Source organism: Lissotriton helveticus, chromosome 6, assembly GCF_964261635.1.
Source record: "Lissotriton helveticus chromosome 6, aLisHel1.1, whole genome shotgun sequence".
Taxonomy (NCBI): Eukaryota; Metazoa; Chordata; class Amphibia; order Caudata; family Salamandridae; genus Lissotriton; species Lissotriton helveticus.
Window position 1 is genome coordinate 2,071,519,671 of NC_136067.1, and position 15,027 is coordinate 2,071,534,697.

The 15,027-nt window shown below is 47.7% G+C and overlaps 1 long non-coding RNA gene across 1 annotated transcript in view; it reads right to left on the reverse strand.

The window, feature by feature from the left end:
* The window catches only part of LOC144762032 (uncharacterized), a 76,209-nt gene that overhangs the window by 34,570 nt on the left and 26,612 nt on the right, over window positions 1–15,027 (reverse strand). The window lies entirely within an intron of this gene.

Consider the following 15,027-nt stretch of genomic DNA (forward strand, 5'->3'; position numbering starts at 1 on the left):
GCACACAAAAAGGTGACGGACAAAATAGGGCAAGGCAATGCCTTTGTAGACCGCATTGCAAGGGAGACCGCTATGCTGCAAAATAAATTCCCCATGTATGTGGTGAAGTCACAAGCTGAGCGGTGGCATGATGCTAGAGAAGAAATACTAGATATACAGAAGTCAGCATCAGAGGCAGAACTTGTGAAATGGGCCACTGAAGGAGTATTAGATGATGAGGGTTGCTGGCGTAGTAAAGATATGGAGAGATGGAAACTACCCATGGCCTATTTACAAACAATGGTGCAAATGACACACGGGCTGGCACACATTGGAGCTCTCGCAATTACTAAATTGCTTACACGAGTTTGGGAAAATGCTGACATTGCTAGTACGGCTAAGAGAGTAGTGCAGACCTGTCTGATATGCTTGCAGCACAATCCTGGACAAGGGACTCATACTCCTAAAGGTGGGTTTGTTCCACCTACTGCACCATTCGAAGTACTACAAATGGATTACATCCAGCTGGAGCGCTGTAATAATCTCAAGTATGTTCTAGTGGTGGTGTGTGCCTTCAGCAAATGGATTGAGGCTTACCCTACGAAAGACAATACAGCATTGACAACAGCTAAGGTGTTACTGAAGGAGTACTTCCCGCGCTACGGTGTTTGTAAACTTATGTGGAGTGATAATGGCCCTCATTTCATTGGAAAAGTAGTGGAATATGTCCTGAAAGGATTGGGAATCAAACAACGATTCCATGCTGTCTTTCATCCGCAATCAGCAGGTTTAGTAGAACGATACAATGCAACTCTGAAGCTGAAGTTAGCAAAGATAGTGGCATCTACATCTCTGAAATGGCCGGACGCTTTGCCTCTGGCATTGCTGTCCATTCGATCAGTGCCACATTCTCGATCTGGCCTCACACCCTACGAAGTGGTGTTTGGAAGGCCTATGAATATTTGGGGGGTTCCTAAGCCTCGTCTGATACATGATATGCCCTGTATAATGATGAACGATTATCTGGCACGATTGACAAATGATTTGCTTTCTATTCATCAACAGGTTCGAGAGGCGCTCCCTGATAACTCCATTGGTGAGGCTCACGATCTCCGCCCTGGGGACCACGTGATGGTCAAAGTCTTTGAGCGATCCAGCAGTTTGGAACCGAGATGGCATGGCCCTGAGCAAGTGCTGCTGGCTACGCGAACTGCCGTGAGAGTCACTAACAAGAAGCGGTGGATACATTCAACGCACTGCCGACGTGTCTCTCCGGATCTGGTGAGCCCTGTGGTGCTATCCGACTACAGAAAGATTTTGGATACAGAAAAGAGCCCAGCTGTCACGCCTGATGAATTGGAGGGAGCCTTCCCGGACCACGTTGTTTCGGATAAAGTGAAGTACAATCTACGACCCAGGAAATAAGATTCCTTTTGTGTTTTTGAAACTGGTTGGTAACCGCTCTGAGGTTTGTGAAACGGAAGCCGGGAATATCAAGGGGGGGGGATCAGTTCTGCCCAGTGTAGCGACACCCGTCTTGAATCCCGGAGAACAAATCAACGGCAGCCTCGGTTCAGAACCATCGTTTTTTTTCGCTTAGTGTTGCTTGTGAAGAGTATTGTTTTATGAACTATGGCATCTCCTTCGACACGAAGAGGGAGAATTCTTGGTGCTGTTTTGTTTGTCCTGACCGTAGTGGTGATCGCAGTATTAGCTTGGACTATAGAACTGTTGTTTCCTGTACGAGAACATTTGCTGCCCACCATTCCAAGTCCGTCTGAACATTTTCATTTCACTCTGCCTTTTCACGAAGAAAGACATAGGCAGACTTATTTGAATAACAGCTTTATTAAGATTCTGCATCATACTCATAACATGACCAACACGTCCAATTGTTGGGTATGTGGGATGTTGCCCGGACACCAGCGGAAGGGAGGAACACCACTCATTCCTCTCCCGTTTTCTCATAATGGTTCTTGTCATGCTTGGTACACTCTTCTTTTTACTTTGCGATGGCCAACGAAAGGTGGACTACTATTTCGGTTGAATAAAATATGCTATAACGATAAAGATGGCTATCCACACGCTGAAGGAACTAAATTCGAATGGGAAGAATATCGTCCGGACAATGTTTCTACACCTCGTGTATATACGAATCAAAGACTTATAAATGTGACAAGTATGCATATAATAACTGTTATAGATACAAAAGCAGATTTGTGTATTAGAAATAAAGGTACAATCCCTGTAGGCCGCAGTGAATGTAATATTACACTTACCTTTGATACACCAGCTGGAATTGCATTTGTAGCTTCACGTAACACATATTTCATTTGTGGGAATAAGGGATACCACCGTCTACCTTTGGGTTGGTTAGGAACGTGTTATATAGCTTTTGTATTACCACCTGTATTTATTGCTCCTCCCATGTATCACAATGATTACGTTCTGTACCATGATTACATACTGAACAGGGTCAAGCGAACAATAGATTTCGATGAAATAGACCAGACTGATACCACATTACAGCAATATGTAGATTTCAATTTGGGGTTATTTTCATTCGTAGGAGCTGCACTGAATAGTAGGAAGATAAGGCGGCTTACACGGGTGGTGGAAGCCGTCGCTAATGAAACTGCCTCTGCTTTAGGGAATATTACTGAGGAATTACAAATTACCAGAATTGTAGCGCTCCAGAATCGAATGGTTCTAGATGTAATATTAGCTGATAGGGGTGGAGCATGCCGCGTCATCGGAAGTAGTTGTTGCGTTTACGTACCAGATAACTCACCTTCTGTATATGATTCGATTACAAAATTACATAAAATAGCTGCTGAGATCCACCCGGAAAATGGAACATGGACCTTTTCTGGTTGGTTCTGGACCCTGCTTAGTACTTGGGGTTGGAAATTATTAACGATTCTCTGTGTTTTTATTGGAGTATTATTTTTCCTTTGTCTATGTATTCAATGTGGCCCTACATTATGTTCTGTATGTATCACAGCCTGTATTCCGTCCAAACGAGCTATTGTTAAACAAGAGAAACTGATCAGTGATGAAGTATTGAAAATAATGGCTATTGACATTGAAGATGAACATCCTGACTACGTTCACTATGAGGTAGCTTTTGCTAAACGCTAAAAGGGCCGTCTGTCGTGTTTTGGCAGCTCCTGAGTTAGCGTTTAGCACAGCTACACGGTCTTTTCTGTTAACTTGACCAAAACGAACGGGGGCCATTTTTGAATCCCTCTGACTTCCGTTTCCTATGAACACGCTGCCTCGTGGTCAGTGTGCCCTTTCGTCCTTTCTCGATACCTATGGTCACTATTCTGCTCGGCAACAGGCTATTTTTAGTACTGGTCAAGCGCACATGCGCACTATGCATCAACTGGTCACTCTTTAGGAATGTTCACACTAACTGACCAGTGCCATTGAACTCCTCCCACGTGCTGGCTGTGTTCCAAAAATGACCTTATATGTACCTAAAAATGTGTAACTTGTAACCGCCTATCTTTTTATTGCTATTAAACTATATAAAAGAGGTCGCGCACCGATGTTCGGTGTGCTACTTCTTACATTGCCGAAGGGTGCTGTGGGAATGTATCACCACCCCATGGGGTCCTAATAAACTTGTCTTTTACCTTTTCCAGTGTCCGTGCCAACTTCTATACTAAGGTGTTCGAGAGTTTAGCAGAGTACGTAGGTCTGATTTGTACCCAACACCACAGGCCTGTTTTCTGCTGTGCTGTCCTGCTGCTCAATGACTTTGCTGATAAGAGCAGTACTCTGCCTTGCAACCAAAATGATATTCAAGGGCCTATTTGCTTGCCTCCGGTTGCTTGAGACTTAGGGATATTAAAGTCTCTATCCCCGCTCCCGTGCCTGGTTCACTGGAAGAGACCCCAAATACTTGCACCAAGGACATCAACACATCTCCAGTCTGCGTGTAGCAGAACTGGTGCATCGACCCTTGTTGCGGAAGCAGAATTGGCACATTAATCTCGGCGCAAGCACATCACCTTGAGAGCCCGACGCATCAGAACCGCACATCGATGCAGTAGCAGCTGGGAGAGATCAATGCATGATTTGACTGTGTGGAGAAACCCAGCACATCGCACTTCGGAACCAACGCATCTCAGCAGTGTGCTTCATCTACGAAACCGACACATCGCCACCACTGCGGGTTCGACATTGACACATCGCTTTATGCATCACTCTACTGCGCCACAAGTTTCGTTGTTGAGACCAGGATAAGGTACTTTGTTTACCGTAGCCTGCATTTGTCCTGTAACTTATCTGCATTCCATCGCGGTCGGCCTGAACAATTGATTTTGCCCTAGTCCAGCACAACCAGATAACCCCCATTGGCCCTGTTTGCTTCTAAGCGCTATAACTCTGTTTATTGTTTTAAAATTCATAACTCGACTTCTAATAATTGGATCTTGGTTGTTTTGGTCATGATTTATTAATACAATTTTTCCCTATTGTTATGAACCTGTGTGGAGTGTTTTTGCAGAAATACTTTACACATTTCGTCTTTAGATATGCCTGGCTGGTCTGTGCCAAGCTACCAGAGGGTGAACACAGGTTATCTGTCAGTGTGTATCAACTTGCCCTGATTAGAGTGGTGGTTACTACTTGGACAAGGTACATACCTCGGCCAACTATATACCGCATTTTTAACACATGGGTATCGGGGGCACATGCTCAGCCCTGTGGTTTCTGTCCCTAGATATGAGTCCCTACGATGGTTACTTGTTGAGCAGATCCCGAGGGAGAGGGCGGCACCCAGGAGCATGAATATACTCCAAGAGGGGGCCATATACACATGTTCCTTCCCCAGTCACTTAATGGAAAAGGAAAGCTGTACCGACCTCTAGGGGTTTGACCCTCTCTTGTATTTTTATGGTTTTGTAGTAAAGTGTTACATGCTACATTTTGTGCTTTGTCCCCCAGGGAGATGCAGATATTTACTACCCGAAGGGATGATATTGACTATTTTTTTGCTCCTTTTGCTCCTGGTGGCCAGCTCCAACCACCAGTAGGATTTTTCTAAGAGCATCTGGCCTCCAAAAGGCACTTTCTCTTGGGAGCTGGATTTCCTAAATCCCTGCACAACACTGATTGACTCTTTGTGCTCTCTCCTGCTTGTTGGAGCATCTTACATAGCCCGTTCACAACAAACAAACATAACACCCTCTCTGCCATACTCCCTAGCCTCCATGGTGTTAGCCTTCTTGCAGGGCACATGTGAGTCAGCAGATTCAGGGCCAATTGTACTAAAAGGGATTACGCAGCTGCAGGACTAGTCCGCAAAAGTCTCGGGCCAACCTTCCAGGGTCCCCTAAACGGTCCATTCCTCTTACTGCTCTGCAACGTTCATAAAAGGGCCAGCCCCGTGGAAAGACCCATTCCTTCAGCCCATTCTTGCAGTGGCATCAGGTGGCTACTCATTCCAGAGGGAAATTCCATCCTCCGCCATTGCTCCCCAGGTCCAATTTATTCTCATCAGTGTCTCCTGCATGCAGGACTTTTTAAGTGGGGTGGAAAGTTGTCGAAGCAAGGCACTTGAGGGTGCTGCATCATTCATCAGCCTACCTGAATGCAGAAACTGGTTTGGTAGGCTTACACGCGCAGTCCGCACAAATGCACACGTGTGTTGCCATGTGTTCATCCCAGAGTATCTTACACTAGCTGCACATCACAAACCTTATCTTATAAGGAAGACACAAGTAATTGGCACTCTGAGTAAAACTTGAAGAGTGAGACTGACTCACAGTGAAGGTCCAAAACTGGGCAGTCCAACACTGAAAAATCCAGGAGGATTTACTACTCTCCTGCCTTGTGTAGTGTAGCTCTTTGCTGCAGTACATATATTTTCATAGCTATTGGACTGATCCAACACCAGAAGTAAGTCTTCCAGTCACAGTACATGTGGTAGAGCAATATATATGTTTTATTCCTTCTAAGAAGAGCCCCACACAGCCCTTCCAAGTGCCATGCATCAGACATTAGAATAACGCATTTTGAACTGACCCTCCGCATCAGCGCTAGTATAGGACATTGCCACTCAATCAGCTGACCTAAATACTTGATTACATTTCTAGTTAGGACCTTCCGCTTCAGTGGTTTTGAAGCAGTTTCAAGATATTTGTACAGCTTCTCCTTGCTTAAGAGGGTGTCATTTCTAATACTTATCTTTTTCCATGGACTTCATTGCTTAGGTTTGCTTGTGAGAAAGTCTCACTGGAAGTGTCATGTATTTGGTTGTTGAATGCCACTCATAAGTATACTGAAAACTTGAAAATGTCACACATATGCAATCTAAACACTTGGCAGCTATGCCCACACCTGATGCGGGGCATCTGCTGATACCTCATTTGGAATGGTAAGGTGTGCATTTGGGCAATACATGTACAATGTATTTGTGTTTTCCAAAACCTACAGCAGGGCTACTATTAGGAATACACAGGGTAATGTTGTTACAAGTTCGAAAATTGAAATGTCAGAAACTAGACCATCAGAATTGAAATCAAAAGCTCCTTTATTCAGACAGATAACCATCAAAGGTACAGAACATCCATGTAGTACATTCAACAATTTTGCTTCATTCATTATCCTTAATACATGAATATACTGTCATAAAACAGTAAAATGTAATCATAAAACTTAATCCCAGCAGACCAAGTTCAGTGCAGTTCCATAACATCTGTTTCTGTCGGAAAATATCAAGATAGTCACTAAAATTAATAGTCCTATCTTTGCATGTCTAGATAAATAATTAAAACTAATCCCAACTTTCAGAAATATATCAAATTCATGATAAATTATAAAATATAATGTTGTAAAAAGTGCTTTAAAAATGGGCTGGCCATCGGTATTACTATATATAACACAATTTAACTAATACATATATGTATAAAATGGTTCTCACAGGACAACCCATCTACTAGAATACAAAAATCTGCAATAATTTCAGAAGCATCTCCCGCTTTATCCAGACATTGAACAAAAACAGGCTCATGGAAAAAGCAACCGGCCAGATGTGTCAGTCGTCAAGATTCATTTCGTCTCTCAAAGGTGTGGTACCTCCAAAGACAAGCAGATTGGGTGCAACCATTTTCTACGCAAATCGCGGTATTCAGGACAGACAAACATCATATTTTTTTAAGATTCTCAGGATTCATGCCACAAGCTGGACATGAGTCAAGCGATGAATTAATATTCCAGTTTTTGCTGATAGATAGAAGGGGCAAACAGCGTGCTCTAAATGTAATAAACACGCTCCTGGCCATTGGTGGTGTTATATTGTCCACATAACTTTCAAAAACAGGTGTAGGTTTAAGTGGCAGGTATTTCTCAGTAAGATGGCCCGCAGTGCCCCTGGTAGTGATTTTTTGCCATACCAGTGACCAGTAGGTTTATTTTAAGGCCTGCTTGTCCTCCATGCACAGGAATTCGGGTGAGTCCCACACTCTGTTCAAACCAATTTTTTTACACCAATCGTGAACAAACCTTAACCAAGGTATCTCCAAGGCACGGTCCATATTCTTTACATCACTCAAGCAATCGCTATATTCAGCTAATTTCAGGATAGTCCAGATAGGGATCCAGAATAGTAGTGGCTTTAAATGCACCAGATCAGATACTCTTTTCATCCACTTGTCAAAGAAAAGTGGCTCTAAGACGGTCCTTAATGGTACAGAGAGCAATGATCTAACAAATATTTTCTCTATCATTGCAAGTCTCACCCTGTCACTGTAACCCCAGACTACTGCTCTATACAATGCAGCGATTTGAGCCTTTGCTCGATAGTCTTCCAAGGCCGGGGTAAAGTAACACGAGTATGTATTCTTCTGAAAAACATATTGTTAGAACTGGCTATTTCTGGTAGGCTAAGGCTGATGCCAAAGCCAGACAGAAACCACCATTCTAGTCAGGGCAAAGGGGTCACACGCCAAGATAACCCCTGCTCACCCCCTTGGTAGCTTGGCACGAGCAGTAAGGCCCACGTTGGCCCGAAACCCTGTCTCAGGGCCTGGAGGGTTCCCTAAGGGAGTGCCAGGTCAGGGGCCAAGGCTGTACTTACACGTCATTTGAGGAGGATCTTCCTGTGTCTAGAGGACGGGGAGTGTCTGTAACCAGAACTCCGGCGGTCCTGGTGTTTTGCTGTACCGCTCCTAAGTGGAGGGTGCAGACGTCCTGGTTCGCTGGGCATTTGACCGTCCAGAGTGCTTGACCATTTTTGGGGCCTCTGGAGGTCGTTCCCCGAGGAGGGGGGAGGCCAGGTTCAGGTTCAGCCTGACCTGGAGGGAAGGGCATCTGAAATCAGTGTCCTGACCGGTTTTGGCTTTCAGGGGTACCGCTCCAAGGTGGGAGGGTGCAGAACTCTGGAAGGGCGTGCAGAGGGATGGTGTCCTTACTTCTGACCCCGGTGCAACCTGACGGTTTAGATCCTAGGTTAGGAGATTAGGAAGCTTCCAGGTCAAGAGGAATCTCTACCAAAGTGGATCAGCTGAAGAGACTGAGGGGGCTGCCCTTGCTGTGTGATCTGGGGCCCACCCGCAGTTTGTTGTTTCCACTAAGGTAGAGGAAAGGGGACGGTGCTGTGTGCTGTGTCCCCCCACCTGCTTGAAGAGGGACTGTGCTGTGTGCTTTGTACCTCCGAAGTGAAATAGTTTCCAGATCCCAGGTGGTAGACCAGTTGATGGAGAGAGGTCCTGATCTGGTGGAAGAGTTGTGTTCTGGTGGGTGCTTCCCTGGGAGGGTGCGGAACCCCAGAAGTAGAGGTAGGGTGGGGCATTCTTGCCCGTGACCTCTGGTCAGCCTGAGGGTGTGGTCCCTAGGTTGAAGGATCAGTGGTAGTTGTAGCTACACTGAGAGGGAGAGTGGAGAATGGCTATTGTGTGCCAGGGGTTACTGCCCCCCACTCTGTGGATTGGTCAAGACCTGTGACATTTGGATGGCCTAGGGCCTGGTCCTGGCCGTGGATAACTAGAGAGTACCAGTGGGGTATTCTAGTTGTGCCAGAGAGCTTTTGTTGAGAGAAATCCATGTGGGTTCAGAGTGGCGCAAAACCGGAGGGTGTCCCTGCCATGCAGGCCCGTGTCCGTGTTTTGTCACCCAAAGCAGGGAAGCCCATCAGTGGAGTGATTGGTCTACCCTGCGTTTAGGCTGGAAGGGGGTTGTGTTGGACCTGGCCCTTTTCTGGCAGGTTCACTCCGAAACTTTTTGCTTTCCCTAGCCTGTTGCTGGAACCTGGTGTTGGTGATTTTAGGCCTCTGCGCACTTTTTCACTGTGGTACAGTGTAAAGTGCGTGAGCTCTCTGTGTATGTGTGGTGAGTGACCTGCCCTCGCATAGGAATGAATGGGGAATATGTATGCCCATGGTAGTTCCTGATGTGTGGGGAGTGCAGGGTCGAGTTTGGTATGTGCGAACTCGTGAGATTGAATGCTGCGCAATGGTATATGCGGCATGATTGTGTCTAGTGTAGAAGTGCCACTTTTAGAAGTTGGCATATTTGTGTAATTTGTGTCTGGCGTGTGATTGGCTGAGGCTGGCTGGTGAGCCTGGCTCCAAGAGTCTGGGAGAGTCTGCCCCGGTGGTGAATGGAGTGTTTAGCATGCTGATGTGAGGGGAGGAGTGAGCCTGGGCCTGCTTGTGGATTGACTGTCTGGTCTGAGGGTCCTGAGTGAGGCTGGGTTTTCCCCACACAATGCTGGCTCCATCCCCCGGTGTGTGTCTGATGTCCCTAGCCTGGTCAGTGAAAGGAATTCCCTATAACCAGTTCTAGCTGGTTCTCACACTGCCTGCACCCTGCTAGACAAAGGATTTCTCTGTATAAAAAGGGGATGTGTCCCCTTCCAAAATGTCCTTCTTTCTGACTTGAATCCTGCCAGGGGAGTGCTGCTGCTTGGGCTCAGGGGAAAGGCTTGCCTCTTTGGGCCCTGCCCATCCCCTGGATGCCTAGAGGACCCCTCTGCCTTGCCTGGGCTGATTGGGGGACTTTGCTTTGCTCCGGGACCCCTCTGCTTTGCCTGGGGAGATTGGAGGACTTTTCTTTCTGATGGCGTCCTGGGAGTGCTTTCCTTTTTTTTTTATTTCAGGACTCCTGGGTACATCTAGCGCTGGGAGCGCTGTATTCGCCCTTAGCGCTTGAGAGCGCTTTATTTTAATGTCCGTAGCGCTTAGGAGCGCTGTTTCCTTGCTCATAGCGCTTAGGGGCGCCTCATTCTGCCATAGCGCTGGAGAGCGCTGCATTTTTCTGCTAGCGCCTGAGAAGCGCTTTACTTATCTTTACTGCCGGTGCCCACCCGGCATTGCCCGGTAAAATTGTCCCCGGGGCCGCCCGGCCGCGACCAGGAAGTCAGGCAGGCCGGGGGCGGGACTGAGGGACACCCCGTGTAATCATTCCCCGGGCCGCGCTCTGATTGGCTGCCGGCCCGGGACAGGAAAGAGGAAGCCGGAAGCTGCCGGGAGCCGACCCCGGGATCCGGTGCGTGAAGAGGGAGAGAGGCGCCTGCCTCCTCAGGGCTCCCGGGACCAAAGGAGAGCCCCGGAGCCCCAGAGCCGCCGCAGCACGACCGGGAGCAAAGTGGAGCTCCCCAGCGTGGAGAATTAGCCCGAGAGAGGAGACGTCCCTGCGCGGGCCACGGGTGAGTGGGGCCCGGTGTGGGTGACAGAGGGGGGTCGTCGGGGCACATTGCCGGTGCCCGCCCCCCCCCAGTGCTCTCTCCGTGTGGGCGCAGTGTGATTTTGAGCCCAAGAGGCTCCAGGGGCCATTCTGGTTGTTTGAGGGCCACAAGAGGCCCTTGGGGGTCACGATGATTTTAGGAGCCTGTGCGCTCCACGATGGTGGTGCAATTAGGGCGGCCCCGGTTGGCAGCGGGTCGCCCCAACGTAGTATAGAGCCCCGAGAGGCTCCCTGAGGGCATATTTTGTTTCAGAGCCCCTGAGGCTCCAGCGTGATTTAGGGGGCCATTGTCCTTTTCTAGAGGGCCCTGGGGACACATAGTTTCAGAGCCTGTGTGGCTCCAACGTTCTGCGCAATGTGGCACAGTTTCAGAGCCTGTTTGGCTCCAACGTTTGGGGCATGTGTTATGTCAGAGCCTGTGTGGCTCCAACGTGGGCACGAGTGTTTTCAGAGCCTGTGTGGCTCCAACAGTTGGCGCAGTTCTGTTCTAGGGTCAGTGAGGACCCTGTCACAGTTTTGATTCCCAGCTGCCCAGCAATTAGTGGGCAGCTGCACCGTTTAGGCCCTTGCGATGTTCCCAGGTGCCCAGCAAGTAGTGGGCACCTGCAATGTTTAGGTTTTGCGCAGGTGGCGCACCCCTGACTGGCGCTGCCCTGACATTCTGGACACAGGGCTCTTTAGTCCCTTTATTAGATGGGGGCTGGTATGTGATTTTATTTAGGCGCAATGTGATTATCTATGTGATGGTAATTGCCTATTGTGAGTTTTGCGCAATGTGATGTGGTGCTAGGAAATGTAATGCATTTAATATGATTACGCACCTTGATCTTACACCTCTGAATGTTTTTATGCATCATGTGTTTTCTTTCCTTACACCTCTGAATGTTTTTTATGCATCATGTGTTCTCTTTCCTTGCACCTCTGAATGTGTTTTTATGCATCATGTGTAAATGTGTTTTTGCTTACACCCCTAAATGTATTTTATTCTTAGGTGGACCTAGTGAGGTCCTGGTCCCCTGCGTGACATTCTCCTAAGGTGGTTAGGGTTGCGTAGGTGGTACTTACCTGTTACCAGTAGTTACTGGTTGTGATTTATAACTGTTATTTTGCGCTATACTTATTCTAAGTTCTAGAAGTGCTATTTCTACTAAGTGCTGATTCTGACAGTGGACCATGTGGCCCTGTCCTGGTGTAAATAATCCCTTGTGAATATTGTCCGTGCCAGTTGGCACAATGTACATGTGTGATTTCTATCTGATGTGTTTTGACAATACAGAAGTTATTTTTATATAACCTTGTGTGGAGTTCATTTTGTGGTGTGCCTAGGATGTTGTTGCTGGTGTGTGCTGGCGCAAATGCTTTACACATTGCCTCCGAGTTTAGCCTTACTGCTCGTGCCAAGCTACCAAGGGGGTGAGCAGGGGTTATCTTGGCGTGTGACTCCCTTGCCCTGACTAGAATGGTGGTTTCTGCCTGGCTTTGGCGTCAGCCTTAGCCTACCAGAAATAGCCAGTTCTAACACATATAATGGCCTTAGATCTATGAGATATGATAAGGGCTCCTTTCTTTATTTGGTGCACTCACATACATTTGTCAGGCAGAGTTACCCCCAAATAGCCAAAACTAAGGACCCTTTCCAAACGGTCCTTCCCAGCCATTACTGAACAGCTCTTATTAACAGTCTTACCAAGGACCATAAATTTGTTTTTTGCCGCATTCAATTCCAAAACTCTGTGATCGCAGAACTCCAAAAATGTATTTAGCAGATTTTGTAAACCCATCGGGTACTTTGAGATTAATAATGAATCGTCTGCAAACAGGAGTATTAGTGTTTTAACCGCGTTGAGAGTAGGAGAATCTTTAACACGCTTGATCAGTTCCTCTGCCACACAATTTATATATAAGGTGAACAAGGTGGGAGCCAGAACACACCCCTGTCGAACCCCTCACAAATTCAATTAACCAACCTGGAACTCCCATGTATGCTAGTACTCTCCAAAGACTCTCCCTAGGTATCAAATTGAATGCAGCACGCAGGTCTACATTTGCCACATCAAGTTTTTTGTTACCCAGCAGAACATATTTCCAATATAGTAGGGCAAATTTAAAAACCTGATCTGAGAGAGGGAGGAGCTACGCTACGATCTAAGATGGCTGCTTAAGCTCCCGGCTCCGTCGACCTCCGCCGGCAGCTCGCATATCCTGTCATTTATCCTTTACCTACGCCGGACTCCCGTGTGTATGAAGCTCGCCTGATACCGGTGGTGCAATCCCGGACTCCCTAACATACTGGGTGGTGGAGTTATGTCGTGTTCCATTTTCGGCCTACTCCAGGGCTGAAGCCGGGACCTCGATTTCTAGCCCATCCGGGCCGGAATTGATCAACAGCGGCTGTGGAACCAGTGTTTCGTCCGGTCTTCCGTACTCGGATCTTTTTCTGCATCTCCGATCTGCAATCCAGTTACCAGCTGGCACTGAGGACTCGGTCTCGTGACACAGGGTGTGCATCGTGCGCCGCGGTCGGGGGGCGCTCGCCCGGAGACCCTGCTGGGGACGGCGGTGTTGAAGGGGGGGCCCCCACGGTCGGCGAAGGTGTCGTGATCACCAGCTGAGGGAGCGCCTGCTGTTGCCATCGGCTTCGTGTGTGCCTGGAGCCTCGGAAGTGAGTCTGGGGCTCGAGTCCTGCTTCGTCTCTTTGGGGGGGGGAGATGGAGAGGACAGATGGCGCACCATCGTTGAGGTCCGTGATGGCCGCCATTGGGGCGCTCCACTCCCAATTCACAGTCACGTATGACCGAATGTCAGAAACGCTGAGAAATATCTGCTTGCGACCGGACGATGATGCTGCGACACACGATCAGAATTCTGTGGTTCCAGTGGAAGATTTGGCCTACTGTTCTGAGGTTCCCACACGGCAGCCTGACTCAGCTCACGTCGATGATTTTGGCCTCGTGAATGTTGCACCTAAGACCGTAGTTAGCTTTCCCGGTATGACTCCTGCTCGGCGAAACATCGTTGCCGAACGTTTTGATCGCCAAGAACAGCTCTTTAGTGACCGTCGGAGAGGTCTGCTTATCTCCTTCATCTTTCCCCGTTGGTCCTGTGGATGCCGCCATCTTGTATCCTGTCCCCGGTCCGATTCAGCTGCTTCGAACTGCTATGGACGTTTCGATTACCACATGAATACTGTGGCTTGGGTGGCATGGGTTTTCATAAAGAATCAAACTGGTCAGGGCTGACTTCATCTTGTATCCTGCCCTAGATCCGATGCCACTGCTTTGTACTATCTGGGACGCTTCGCTTTCTGTGAGATTGCTGGCTTTGGCGACGTAGATTATCGTGAAGAACCGAACTGTCATGGTTGTCTTTGACTTTTGGGGTTAGCTACGCTTTGTGATCTATGCCGGGATTGTACTGTGTATCTCACTGGGAGTCGGGTGGTTTTGGTTGAGGTCCTCCCCATATTGGTGCTTAATACTTGCTTTTAATAATGGACAATATGTTTTGGGGAGGTCGCTAATGGCGGGGGGTATAGGTGGCCGGGAGTATGTTTGTTCTTCTCCTCCTCCGCTTTCTTTATTTCCCTTCTTTGGGGTGTTCCAGGGCGACAGGCACGCTGTTAGTGGGGTAGGCCGTAGCCATTACAGGGGTGCAGGGTGGCGGGTGTTGGGGGGGTTTGTTATTTTAGTTTGTTTTGTTCTATGGTCCCCTTTCTTTCTTTCCTCTTTCTTTGGGTAGGGTTTTTCCTCCCTTACAGTAGGGTTGGCTGCCTCTCCTTATCTTTTTTCTTTCTCTGTTTGGCGTCTATACTTGCCTATACCTTACTGTCTCCGGAGGGTGGGTTTTCGGGAGGGTGTGCTCGCTAATCGCTTGCTATTACATTGTCTTTTATTCCTCCTCAGCCTCGGCGGGCATAGTGTGCCCAATGTTCATATTGCTCATCACCTGGACTTGTTTGCACTGCGGGGTACCTCCCCCCCATCTCTTCTTAACTTCATGTTATGGTGTGACGCCACCGATAGTACAACCACTTCTGCTTCTTTATAACTTTAAAATTAAACCTTTGATATCCTTCTGCGTTGAGGCATATACAATCACATGCTGTATCTGTATTGTCGATATTATTCGGTCGTATATACGTGCATGACTCCTGATCTGATTCCTGTGTTTGCGGCCAGCCTCTGTGGTTGTAGGCCTGCGCTTGTCATACTTTGATTAACTCAATAAAGGTTTTAAAAAAATAAAAAAAAAACCTGATCTGAAGTGCTAACTTTTTCACAAAACCCCCCTTGAAAGGGAGTTAAAATCCTCTGAGCTTCCAGCCAATCGTATAATCTTTTTAAAGTCTGCATG